The sequence below is a fragment of the Choloepus didactylus genome, chromosome 9 (assembly GCF_015220235.1).
Source record: "Choloepus didactylus isolate mChoDid1 chromosome 9, mChoDid1.pri, whole genome shotgun sequence".
Classification (NCBI taxonomy): domain Eukaryota; kingdom Metazoa; phylum Chordata; class Mammalia; order Pilosa; family Megalonychidae; genus Choloepus; species Choloepus didactylus.
In genome coordinates, this window is record NC_051315.1 from 86,164,106 (window position 1) to 86,178,730 (window position 14,625).

The following is a 14,625-nucleotide window of genomic DNA, read 5'->3' on the forward strand; positions in this document are numbered from 1 at the left end:
ATGGTCAATCTCTGTAACTGCTCTGGGAAGCTTTCTGCCCTTTATCTAGTTTTCTCACAGTGAAGTTTCCTCTGCCTCTCCTAATCCACCATCTTTCTGGAATTCTGGTCCTAGACATTTAAAATCCAATAATATCCACCTAGAGCCTGCCCAGTGCTCCACATGGGGGAGCAAGAAGGGGTTGAATAGAGAGGAGTCTGAGCAGGCTGGTTACCTAGCGATGAGATCGGGAATTGCCCATGATTTTAATAGCTAACACTGATTGTAATCTCATTTCACAAATACATCAGTTAAGGCTTCAGAAAAGTCAAATCACTTCACCAAGTTTATAAAACTAGAGAGCAGCTTGTTCTGGTTTGCTAGAGCTGTCATTAAGCAAAATACCAGAAATGGACTTACTTTTATAAAGGGGATTTATCAGGTTACAAATTTACAGTTCTAAGGCCACAAAAATATCCATACTAAGGCATCAACAAGAGGATACTTTCACTGAAGAATGGCCAATGGCATCTGGAACACCTCTGTCAGCTGGGAAGGCACAACTGAATGGTGTCTGCTGGTCCTTTGCTCTCAGGTTGCATTACAAAATGGCTTTCTCCAAGATGTCTCTGAGCTTCTGTCTTCACTTCTCTCTTGCAGCAACTGTGCATCCTTGCTTCTTTATCCCAGGGTGTTTCTCTCTAAGCAACTGGGGGTCCTCTCTTAGCTTCTCTGGGGCAAACTCTGGGCTTCATGTCTTAGCTTAACATCTCTAAAGGTCCTTTTGTCTGCATCTCTAAGCATCAGCATCTGTGTCAGATTTTGAGCTGTGTCAGTGAACCAATTAAGACCCACGAGGAATGGGCGGGATCCACATCTCTATGGGAATAATTTAATCAAAGATCTCACCCACAGCTGGGTGAGACACATCAAAAGATTCCACCCTAATCAAAAGACTAAAACATCTGCCCCCAAAAGATTGCATTAAAGAACATGGCTTTTGTGGGGGACATAATAGATTCAAACTAGCACACAGCTGAATCCCATGTTTTTATTACTTATGTAAACTTCCTCCACTCTGTGATAACAGCTGTTGATTACCATACTATTTTGTACAAGATGCACTCATGTGAAGGCCCCTATCAAATATAAGCATAAAGTAACATAAACCAATTACATCTTTCAGAAGTAACAGTCCATAATTCCTAACAAGCAATTTTAAAAGCACAATAGATACTGTTCTACTTTAGGAGAATGAAATATATTAATTTAAAATATCCTTTAGAATTACCTCTGCTAATTGACCAGCAATTTTCAATCAAGTAATTTTTCAGTTAAACTGTAAACCATCCTCAAACTGGATTTTTAAATGCAACAGAAACATTAATTCAACTCTATCTTGGTCTGAATACAGAGACATAACTTCAGGAAATTTTGTGTTTTGTAGTCTCTTGAGTTCTTGTAGAAATGTTGTCAAATTGGCCATCTTGGGGGAAAATGCTTAGGAGAGAGATATTTAAAAGTATTCTTACAATATCATTCTATGGGTGACTTATCATAAACATATCTTATCAATTCACCTGTTAGATCCTCTGAATATCCTTGATTGGGGTGTAGAAATAATCCTTAAGTCATGGCATACTATTTTACAAATCATTTAGGTGAATTTTTTTTTAAATTTTGACCCTAATTGTAAACATATTAGCATTAATAAGCTGATCCTTTTAATAAATATTTTGTTTTAAAATATCCTATTTTCTCTTCACTGCAGAAGCATTCCTAAATGATAAAGTATGTTCAGTCATTGTCATTTGGACTTAAAATGCAGTATAGATAGTAAAGACTGACTTAGAAACTTTATAACTTCACCAATATTGCTAACAAATCATTAAACACTGTCTTGTTTTTTAATTAGTTGAGTTTTACATTGATATTTGGATCATGTAATATAAACTTGAACCTTAATACTTGGTATTTTTGGTCTTCACTGTCATCGTTAGTTATTTCATGCATCACTGGCCTAAATTTACCATTTATGAGGGTAATACGGTATTTTTGGGAAAAGAATGTGTTTTAGAGCAGAGAAATCTAGATTCAAATCCCAGTACTGTCACATATTAACTCATTTAATCTCTCTGTACTCCTCTTCCCTCTATCTTAATAAAAGGAAAATGTGACACCCTCACAAGCCTGTTGGGAGGATTTGACTAATAAATATAAATAATATACATTATATCATGATTTATTATGTATAAATATAAAACATATAAATATATGTATATAATATATATATAAATATTTTATAACCTTGTCAATGTATTTCCATTGCTTGGAATTACAAACTCCCCTTTTGCTCAAGTCCTTCCAATCCTTAAAGACTCAATGCAAGCCTAAGTATTGTAAGACAAGTTTATTACCTACATACAAATAATATATGTAAATAATATATAGATCATTGTAAATCCTTAGCAAATAACTAATGAATAAATGAAAATGATTAAATATACTTAATATATAAAGGGCTTGATATAAGTATTTTCCTTTCTTTTATTCCCCTTGAGTCATGAATTGCTTCTTCTCAAAGAACAGCCTTACTACTTCAGAGTAATTTGGAGAAAAGAAGAACCATCCAAATTAGTGAAAGACATAAAACTACACATTTTAATAGAATTTTATCAAAAATGATGTTTCTCATAACATTTCCAGGTAGAGAAACTACTTTAAAGAATGGATATTAATTTAAAATAAATGTTATTAAATATAAAGCATAAATATAAGCAAAAACTTACAGAGTACTATGTGCCAGGCACTGTGCTAAGTGCTTTCTCATATAACAAAATAATTCTAATAGTCACAGGTAAGTACTTTTTACAGATGAGGAAACTAAGAGTTACCCATGTGACTTGAAATCACAGGCAGTTCACTTCAAGGTTCATGCTTTTATCCACTGCTCCTCTATAATAAATGTTAAAAGCATGTTTTCTCTTAAAGAAGCAAAATATATCTTCTTATCTGTATGTGTTTTGTCTGCATCTCTAAGCATCGGCAATTGTTAATTGCAATTATTATGTTGCTCAATCAAATTTATTTCTTTTATAAAATCCACTCTATGCCATTTCTAATTAATAAATCGTAATTTACTATAGTCAAAATAAAGTCATCTCCAATAATCATTTGAAACAAGAAGAGAATATTGAAAACATAATTAAACAAATGAATTTTGATTCTGCAATGAATATGTTTATTAAAGAGTAGTCAATTTCTATACTTCAAACCACACTGGTTCTGAAACTGGCTTAATAAGGTTAACTGTGATAATAAAATCTGATCTATTTTTTCATTCGCATTTGCAAAGTAGGAATAAGTAGGAATAAAATATTCAACTTCTTTGAAAGGTGTCTAAAAATGCAAACATTTTTAACTCCACAAGATTTAAAAATAAAATAAATCTTATACTTTCGAGTTATAAATTTCTCAACAGTCCCTTGGGGATTTTATACTTAATTAGTCCATCTTTAATGTTCTTATGAAGAACCGAAACCTAAATTAGTAGTTTTGAAACTAATAAGTGGGAACTGATGTAAGTCATAGTAGAAATAGATCATACTCCTGAAAATAAGTCTTATGAAAAAACAAGTTATTGAAAAAAGCTGTAAAGTTTTATCTGACTTTAAGGTCTTCAACAAAACATGCCTACAATATTGTACTATTTTGTTTTCTTAGAAACAGAGGACAGAACGGAATGGAATCAAGGATGCTTTCAAAATTGTAAGTCCAAGAATCCATAACTCTGTATGTGTTAGGGTGTCCATGATAGAAGAGTTACACAACTCTGTCTTTCATTCCCCCAGACAATGTCTCATTTGAGAATGCCTTTAATGTGAGTAATAAAATTAAGGAATAGTCCCATATTGTAGCAAGAGAAGACAAAATTTAGAGAAAGGGAATATGGAGATAGTTGACTGTAATGAGTGAAAAATAAACCTCAGGGTATCTATCAACAAATGATTTCCATGGATGTGTTTGATTCTAGAGATACTGTAATTAAAATTTTTTTAATCACGAAGGACGAAGGTCTTTATAAATGTCTGCATGTTGTGTTCAGGAGATAGAAATGAAATTAATCCATGGCCTGTTGACGTCTTATATAAACAAGGAAAATCAGACCTCTGCAACTGTCAACACTTCAATAGAGTTTTAAAATTTTTCAAGAAAGCAAAAATTCAGTGTCACATTACACAACTAAATTGAATTAATTGGCAAGACACTTTAAGATCGGTATTATTAGTCTCTTAGAATGTGCTATGATATAAATTTTTTGTGTGTTTGTGAAGAGACCATTTTTGAATTGTTTCTTTTTGAGTCAGAACTCCCTTCACATAAAAATTCTTAACCCTTTCATTTAATTCAGAAAATACATGATTCCATGTTACAGAGATTACCATTCTCCACAGTGAAGTGCACAAATTTCAGCAATAACCTATTCTGTTCCACTGTCATCCGTATAAAATACTGTTTACACTCCAGGACTATTGCTTCAGGAAATTATTGATGAGAGCAGCTGCTGCTTCTGAAGAAAAGTAGAAAAGTCCTTTTCTGCCCAACCAGGGGCACTTTTAGTCCCTTGCTTTATCTCTATGGCACAGAAGCATGCAAGATTGGATTTCAGACTTTGAATATAGAAAAAAATAATAAAGTGAAATAAAAATCTTTAGAAAGAAACTCCATAAAACTTCACTTGGGAACTTTTGTCAAGCTCTGAGCCATCTCCCTTTACTCAGAATCCTTTGTTTAAAATGTAATGAAAAGCAGAGCCTAAGCTATACAGTGTAATTGCCATCCAACTTCAAATGCAACTCATTGTTACTGAACTGAACATTGTAATTGCAATTATAACTCTACACTGGCTCATGCATAAATTATTCAAACTCAGGCAATCGATTGTTCAAACATTATCTCCAAGAAACACTACTGAAAGCTCACTAACAATTATAGTATGACCCTTTACTAACATATGCCACGCAATTTAAAGCTTAATGTATTTTTTAAACTTTTGACTGGTCAGGAGACAACATATAATATTATTTCAATACAAATCATCTATATTGTGATGATTTTTTAAGCTATAATTTGCTTTTAAAAATTTCTTTCTTTCCAAAACTCAAAAAAAAAACAAAAAAAACACAACAGTCTATTTCTGCAAAGAACCGATTGAAGGTTCATCTACATTGGATATATACACCTTCTTTCAAAAGAATATGGAACTGAATATTATAGAAAGGAAATTCTCAATAACTTAAAATCCTAGTATAATGCCAGTTTCACATGGCCAAACTGACTTTCCCCACCAGAGACACATAAAACTATATTACCACATAAAAAGTCTAATCAAACATTTGAATAATTATGTTTCATCTGAGTTCTGAAGTGAACAACTTACCTCTGGTTTTGTACATACCACAAGATTCACAAATCCTGGGGCACCATTCATGTCACAGACTATGCAAAATTGCCCCCTTAAGGGCTGTATAACATCTGACTTATGCAGACCTATCTGCATTGTCTTCCTGGAGCACTGCACTGAGTCAGTAGTATAAAATGGTTTACTCAATTACTTCCACTTAGGTGACTTTCTTAGGTACTTTCTTAGGTTAAGGCTTCTATGACAACTTCACAGTTTCAGAGGCCAGGAGTCCAAATCAAAGTGTTGGCTAGAAGACTTGCTTCCTCTCATGGTGGGTAGCATTCTGGCTAGCCAGCAATCCTTGGATTCCTAGGCTTTCCAGTCACGTGGCAATGTTCTCTCCTTTCTCCTCTGGTTCCCACCGATTTCCTGCTTCCAACTCCTCTCCATGGCTTTCTCTATGTCCTAATTTCTTCTGCTTATAAAGGACTCCTTTAATCTGGATTAAAACCCACCTCATTTAATTAGCCACAACGTAATTAAAAATAACATCTTCAAGAGGTCTTATTTAGAATGAGTCCACCTCCACCAGAATGCAGATTAAGATTAAGAACATGTCTAAATTGGGGTACATATTTCTTTCTACCACAGTGACCTTGGCTGTCTGTCATGGGTGTCACTTAGAGTGACCTTGATTTAGTACATTTTCTTTTAATAAAATGGAGCCTCAATAAATGCTTACTGCTTAACCTTTATAGTTGGGGATTATTGCTCATCTTACTGAAAAGTCCAAAGGCAGGTTTTGCTTCCACCACAACTGGGTCTCTTACCAAACACCGATTGCTTTTCATTGGTTCTGAGTGGGTAAGAAGCACTGGCGTGGCTGAAATGTAATTCTCCGGCTGGCCAGCACTGGCATGGCTGAAATGTAATTCTCCGGCTGGCTAGCCTAAGTCATGACCAAACCCTGCCATTGAGTTTTAGATTGAATTCACTTGGAATGGCATGGCTTCAGAGTTGGAAAAACAATTATTATTGAAAGGGAAATTAGGGTACTAGTTATTAAAGAGAAGATAAAAGGACACTGGTGGCAAAATTGCACATTTCCCTATTAGTGAAATCATTGGATAAATAAATACAGATGTTTTGGTCACTGGCCTGCTTGTAAAATTTGGAGGCAAGGAGAGCACAGTAACAATCTGTCTCTGGAGAAACACCAATGAGAAATGTGGGTGTAAATCTGGCACAATGTGCCAATATATCATTTTGCAGACTTTGACGGGTTTATTATATGTCTAGGAAAATCCTGTCTTCATCTTTCTTTTGTTATTAGAAAAATTAACTTGCTATGGAAACCACGCATATCAAAATTATATTTATCATTCTTCAAACACATTAAGACCAAAAGAACTAGAGAGTACATTTTAAAGAAATAAATAGCATTAATTTTCTTCTTTCAACTTTGCTGAAGAATAAAGTGATTAGATTTTGGATTTGCATTAATGAATAATTTAGGAGTTATGAAGACACTAATTGTTGATGGAGCAACCTTTGCTGAAGAACACTCTATTTAAATAAGCGAAGTGCCTAAGGGTATTTTTGTCAGTCTAAGGAGAGCCGTTTTATTTCACTCTAGGAACTTCTACAATTCAATGTTGCATTAATGGAAAGAAATCATTTTAAACAACACAATTGCTTATGTGTACCAATGGATAATATACATAGAGATAGACTTTCTGATTTTTGAATGAATAGTAAGAGGATTAATTTCACATATGGTCAAAAAAGACCACATGGGACACAATTGTAAACAAAATTGAAAAAAGTCACAAAAATTTTCACAAAAAGAGCTGTTTGCCATGAGAGTATTTACAGACCCAGCTAATCTGTATAACAGTCTGTAGTTCCAACAGTTACATGAACTTGTACATGAACTTGTGGCATGTACAAGACACCAACAATCAATCACTCTACCTACAATCCAATAAGGAGATTCAGTCAACTCATATTTTTACTGAGTATTTTTAAATAATTTTCTTTAATGTACAAATGAATTGCAATAATTTATGTAATGATGAATCAGCTTAACAGTTAATTTACACTTTTATTCCTGCAAATTTTACTGAGATAAATTCACATACCACATAATCAATCCAAAGTATACAATCAATACCTCACAGTGTCATTACCTAGTTTTGCAATCACTATCACATTCAATTTAAAACCACTTTCATTGTTCCATAAAGAAAAATAAAACCCAAAACACCCCATACCTCTTATCACCCCCATTACCGACCCCTACTATTGGTGTGGTACACTTGTTACTGTTAAAGAAAGGATATTATGATATTACTGTCAACTCTAGTCTGTGGCTTGCAATAGGTGCTTTTTTCCTATATACCAATTTATTATTAACTCTTTGTAAAGGTGTCCTACATTTGTACTAGCTCATGAAAGAACTCATTTATATTTGTTTTGTTAATCTTAAAATAACGTCCACCTGAAGGTTCACTGTGTTATACAATATCATATTTAAACCTCTAGCTTTCCTTCTGGTGACATACATGACTCTAAACAACCCCTTTAAACAACCCCTTTCAATCAAATTCACCTACAATTCAGCTCAATTTATTTATAATCCCAATAATGAGCTACCCTCACTACTATCCATTTCCAAACATTTAAGTTCAACCTTGTTAAAAATTCTGTATGTAATAAGCAACCACTCCCCATTCTCTAGCTTCAGTCTATCTCTTGGTAACCTTTAGTCTATGTTTTATGACTATGAGGTTACATATTCTAGTTAGTTCATATTAGTGAAATCATATATCTGTCCTTTGGGATCTGACTTATTTCACTCAGCATTATGTCCTCAAGGTTCATCCATGTCATCACATGCTTCATCCCTTCTTACTGCAGAGAAATATTCCACCATATGTATATACTACATTTTGTTATCCATTCATCAGCTAATGGACACTTGGATTGTTTGCATCTTTTGGCAATTGTGAATAATGTCACTATGCACATTGGTGGGCAAATGTCTTTTCATGTCCCTGCTTTCAGAACTTCTGGGTATATACCAAGCAGCGGAATTGCTGGATCATAGGGCAACTCAATATCTAGTTTTCTGAGGAACTGCCAAACTATCTTGCACAGCTGCTGTACCATTTTACATTCCCATCAGCAGTGAATAAGTGTTCCTATTTCTCTACATCATCTCCAACACTTGTAGTTTTCTGTTCTTTTAGTAGCAGCCATTCTGATGGGTGTAAGATGATACCTCATTGTGGTTTTGATTTGCATTACCCTAGTAGCTAATGAAAATGAACATCTTTTCAACTGCTTTTTAGCCATTTGTATTTCCTCTTTGCAGAAATGTCTATTCATATCTTTTGCCCAATTTATAATTGGGTTTTTGTCTTTTTATTGTTAAGTTGTAGAATTTCTTTATATATACTGAATGTCAAACCCTTATCAGATATGTGGTTGCCAAATATTTTCTCCCACTAAGTTGGTTGCCTTTTCATCCTTTTGACAAAGTCCTTTGAATCACAGAAGTATGCAATCTTGAGGAGTTCCCATCTATCTATCTTTTCTTTCATTGTTTGTGCTTTGGGTGTAAGGTTAGAGAAGCTACCTCCTATCACTAGGTCCTGAAAATGTTTCCCTATATTTTCTTCTAGGAGTTTTCTGGTACAGGGCTCTTATATTTAGGTCTTTGATCCACTTCGAGTTAATTTTTGTGTAGAGTTGGAGATACAGGTCCTCTTTCATTCTTTCGGATATGGATATTCAGTTCTTCAAGCACATTTATTGAAGAGACTATTCTTTCCCAGTTCAGTGCATTTAGGGGACTGGTCAAAATACAACTGACCATAGGTCACAGAGTCTATTTCTGAATTCTCAGTTCAATTCCATTGATCAATATGTCTATTGTTATGCCAGTGCCATGCTGTTCTGAACACTGTGGCTTTATAATAAGCTTTAAAATCAAGAAGTGTGAGACCTCCCACTTCATTCTTCTTTTTCAGGATGTTTTTGGCTATTTGAGGCCCTTTTCTCTTCCAAATAAATTTGATAACTAACTTTCCAACTCTGCAAAGCAGATTGTTGGGATTTTGATTGGTATTGTATTGAATCTGTAGAGCAATTTGGGTAGACTTGCCATCTTAATGACATTTAGCCTTCCTATCCATGAACACAGAATGTCTTTCCACCTATTTACATCTTCTTTGATTTATCTTAGCAATGTTTTGTGGTTTTCTGTGTATAGGCCCTTTACATCCTTGATTAAGTTTATTCTGAGATACTTGATTTTTTTAGTTGCTATTGGATAGCTCATTACTAGTGTATAGAAACACTACTGATTTCTGCATGTTTATCTCATATCCTGCCACTTTGCTGAATTCATTAATTAGCTCAAGTAGCTTTGTCATAGTTTTCTAGAGATTTTCCAAATATAGATCATGTCATCTGCAAGCAATGAGAGTTTTACTTCCTTTCCAATCTGGATGCCTTTTATTTCTTTTTCTTGCCAAATTGCTCTAGCTAGAACTTCTAGCACATCCTTGTCTCATTCCGTATCTTAGAAGGAAGGCTTTCAGTCTCTCCATTGAATACAATGTTATCTGTGGGTTTTTCATATATGCCCTTTATCATATTGAGGACATTTCCCTCAATATCTACATTTGAAGTGTTTTTATCAAGAATGGGTGCTGAATTTTGTCAAATACTTTTCTGTGTCAATTGATACGATCATGTGATTTTTCCCTTTTGATTCGTTAATGTGTTGTATTACATTAATTGATTTTCTTGTGTTGAATTGCCCTTGCATATCTGGAATAAAACCTACTTGGTCATGGTGTATAATTCTTTTAATGTGCTTGTCAGATTCAATTTGCAAGAATTTTGTTGAGAATTTTTGCATCTACATTCATTAGAGAGACAGGTCTGTAGTTTTCCTTTCCTATAGTATCTTTAACAAGTTCTGGTATTAGAGTGATGTTAGCTTCATAGAATGAATTTGATACTGTTTCCTTTTCTTCAATATTTAGGAAAAGTTTGAGCAGAATGTGTTACTCTTCTTGTAACGTTTGGAAAAATTCCTCTGTGAAGGCACCTCGTCTTGGGATTTTCACTGTATGGAGGTTTTTGATGACTGATTCAACCTCTTTTCTTGAGATTGGTTTGTTGAGGTCTTTTGTTTCTTCTCAAGTCAGTACAGGTTATTCATGTATTTCTAAGAAATTGTCCAAGTCATCTAAGTTGTCTATTTTGTGGGCATAAAAGTTGGCCATAGTATCCTCTTATGATATTTTTTATTTCTTCAGGGTCTGTGGTAATGAACACCCTCTCATTTCTGATTTTATTTATTCACATCTTCTCTCTTTTTTACTTTGTCAGTCTAGCTAAGGGTTTGTTGATCTCATTGATCTTCTAAAGAACCAACTTTTGGTTTTATTGATTCTCTATTTTTTTTTTTTTGTTATACTATTTAATAGCTAGTTCTAGAACAGCAGGACTTTGTGTGAAAAAGCCTAATCAAGAGGGAAATAAATTCACTTTTGTTGCAAATCCAAATAGAATAACCCCATATGTAAGGATGGGCAACAGACTGGAAGGTGGTCAACTGCTGTAGAAGGATTTCACACCCAGATGGTTTCACAACTGTTACCCCTCCGTATTCTTTCTAACAAGAAAGTTCGAGAATGTGGAACTGTTCTGGCTCCTTTCTGTGGATCTCTGGCTCAGTGGCAATAGGACAATCATTAGCATGGGTACACTCCCCTCCCCTCTGTCAGCCACCCACTGCATATCTCAAAGAGATGAGTTGACTAGAAGAACATCAAAAAGATACATGAACAAGTAAAATACCCTAATAAAGGCAATTTTTAAGCTCACCAATAAATTAGGACACTTTCTTAAAATGAAGCTCTAGTAGGCCCTTAAAAACAATAAAAACAAAAGATACTTATGTAAGCATCCTAACAACTAAGAAAAATAGAGACAGGACAAGAAAGGCAAGATTTATGTTAAATATCTGCATTTTGTAAAAAATGCAATGACATACTTTAACCAGAAGTTTTTGGAAAAGAAAAATGCTATTTGAGAAGGAAAATAAATGGTATTTTTTGTTCCTTAACAATCAATTGCCTTTTTAGTTTTGTTAACTAAAATTATTTTCTCTATGTTTTTCAACACAGAAAGAAATGCTCAGATTTTAGCTGAACAAGGGAAAACTAAGGCAGTGTCTTTAAGTTCAGTAAAGGAAAGCGTTTTTCTTAACAAGCTTATCTGAGATGGACATATTGAGCTGATATTTGGACATGACACTGGACAATTACGGCTTTAAACAAAAAAAAAATGTTTCAAAATTTGACATTTCTTTAGTTCTTCTTTCTTTTTAGTTATATGTATTTCCAATAGCCCACTTAATTCAAAAGAATTAAAAGAAATACTTGTCACATAATTTTGGAACAAAATGTGAATGGTGCGTGACCTTGAGTTTTAGGTCAATAGTAAACAATTATATTCAAATGCACCACTATGTAAGTATAAAAAGGAGGAGGATCCATAACCATCAAAATATGGCTGAAAATGGCTAATGTCTTTGGAATTGTTACAAAACAGAAGACATAAAAGTTTTGAGGTATTGCTGCTTTATCAATCTCAGCAAGATTTGGATAAAAAAAATAGATGCTTTGTTTTGTTTTTTTGTTTTTCAAAAAAGAAATGCTTTTTCTCTCAGTTGTGAGCTCAGTTTAAGAAGTCTTCTCCCCTTGGTCATTGTCGATATTGGTTATCCCTGAGCTTTGTCTCATTTGTATATTGGCATCAACAGCCATTTGTGGTTTGAGTTATTTCTTTAGTGCTAAGTCTTGTTATACCATTCATGGAGCATTTCACAACTTTGACCCAGTTTCCATACTCATTTTATATTTCTTGCCATTTCTTCTGTGGCTTAAAATACATTTCACTTTGCCTCAGTTTCTTTAGTCCCTCCTAGTCATTCTAAAAACCCAACAGCAAGGCCAGCTAGAAGGCACCCCAAGCACGACATGTGCATGTGGACGGGTCTGTCTATAGTCTCATTAATCAGGTCTGAAGTCATCTGCATGACAAAACCATTCTTACAAACTCCTCCATCCACCCAGACTTTTGTTACAGGAATATGGATCTCTTTCTGCATCATCTCATGTAACTGTTTGTTTCTGAAAGCTGTTGACTCTAATATTGCTCGTTACAAGTTGATATTTACTGGTGAAAGGCTTCAAACCCATAAAAGAAGCACATGCACGGGGGTCATTTAGTGGAGCCTGCAATCTGCTAAAAGATGGAACAAAATAAACTCCTTCAGAATCTTCCAAACTTTTGGCCATTTTTTCACTCTCAGCAGCCGTCTGTGAAAAGATTTAATTGTTGAGCCCATTTAATGGCAGTACCAGTGTTTCCTGCATTGCCTTCAGCTATGCATACAACTTCTTGCCCAATCTTTCACCCAATTAATGGATAAAAGCCTCCAAGAGTCTGTTCAGGCTTGTTTCCAGTATTAATATCCAAAAAAGTCCCAGTTCCCAAGGTTAATTTCACATCTCCTGTCTGGAAGCAGCACTCTCCAAACATGGCTGATTGTTGGTCAGCTACCAAGGCTACTATTGGTATAGGCACACCAAATAATTCTTCATCTACTGATCCAAAACTGTGGCTTGTGTCCCTCACCGGAGGCAGGAGAGAAAGTGGTATTGAAAGCAGGGAGGTAATGAACCCACTCCAACACATCTCATATGGGTCAAAAAGTCCAGTTGTACTTGCATTTGAAAAATCTGTGGCATATTCAGAAACTATTGTCAGCTTATGTAACAACCAAGTATCAATAGTCCCAAAGCAGCAATTTTCTTCTTCAACTGCTTTTCGTACCTCAATCAGGTTCTGTAAAACCCAGGCCAATCTCAAAGAAAGATGTCGGGGTGTGAAAGTGAACAAACTCGCTGCTAGAAGTCGTTTACTTCTAGTAAAAAAAACGAAACACTCAGCAGGAACTGTGTATTAGCTTCATTATAAAAGAATTATTCCAATATTTTACAAGTTCAGCAGCTCTTAGATCTTACCAACTTATGAAGTTGTGAAAATGATTTCCAGTTTTCCTGTTCCATGTAATAAAAGTTGCTCTCCGTGTTGAAATGCCAAGACCAACAATTTGATTCATCTCTATTCCTGCAGCTTCTGTGCACTGGAGCCGCAGATCCGGGTAGCCTGGTCATAGACATGGCGGCGGATCACCAAGCCGCCTACATCCAGTCCCAGCATGAAGCCTGAGCGTGGCGGGTCCGACACGCTTGGTTTTGAGCGCCCCACCTCAGAGACCACCGGCATCACGGACACCTCAACCCCGCATGCTTCTCGGCCGCAGCCACCTTGAGAGCTGGCTTGCCACAAATGTCGGCACTTCGGGGCGGGCAGATGCCACCCACATCCCTCTGTTATTTTTTGTTCTCTATTTCATTCATTTCTGCTTTAATCTTTGTTATTTCTTTTATTCTGCTTTGGGATTAGTTTGCTACTCTTTCTCTAGTTTCTTCAATTGTTCTTTTTAACATAGGCAGTTAGGACTATAAATTTCCCTCTCAATGCCACCTTCACTGCATCCCATAAATTTGAAATGCATTCTTGTTTTCATTCATCTCAAGTTATTTACTGACCTCTCTTGCAATTTCTTCTTTGACCCACTGATAAAGAGTGTGTTTTTTAACCTCCATATATTTGTGAAAGTTCCTGTTCTCCAGTGGTTATTGATTTCCAGCTTCATCCCATTATGATCAGTGAAAGAGCTTTGAATAATTTCAGTCTTTTAAAATTTGTTAAGACCTATTTTATGCCCCAGCATATGGTCTATCCTGAAGAATGTTCCATGAGCACTTTAAGAAGAATATAAATCCTGCTGTTTTGGGGTACAATGATCTAGATAAGTCTGTTAGGTCTAATTCATTTACAACATTACATAGGTTCTTTATTTCCTTATTGATCTTCTATCAAGATGTTCTATCTATTGAAGAGACTGGTGTGTTGAAGTATCCCACTACCATTGTAGAAACATCTGTTACACCCTTCAGTTTTGCCAATGTTTGCCTCATGTACTTTGGAGCACCTTGATTAGGTGCATAAATATTTATGATTGATATTTCTTCTCAGTTAATTGCCTCTTTTATTAATATATAGTGTCCTTCTTTATCTCTTATAAC

At 35.0% G+C, this 14,625-nt stretch overlaps 1 pseudogene; it reads right to left on the bottom strand.

The window, feature by feature from the left end:
- Positions 1-12,319: 12,319 nt before the first annotated feature.
- LOC119543794 lies at positions 12,320-13,759 on the bottom strand (annotated as a pseudogene).
- Positions 13,760-14,625: the final 866 nt, after the last annotated feature.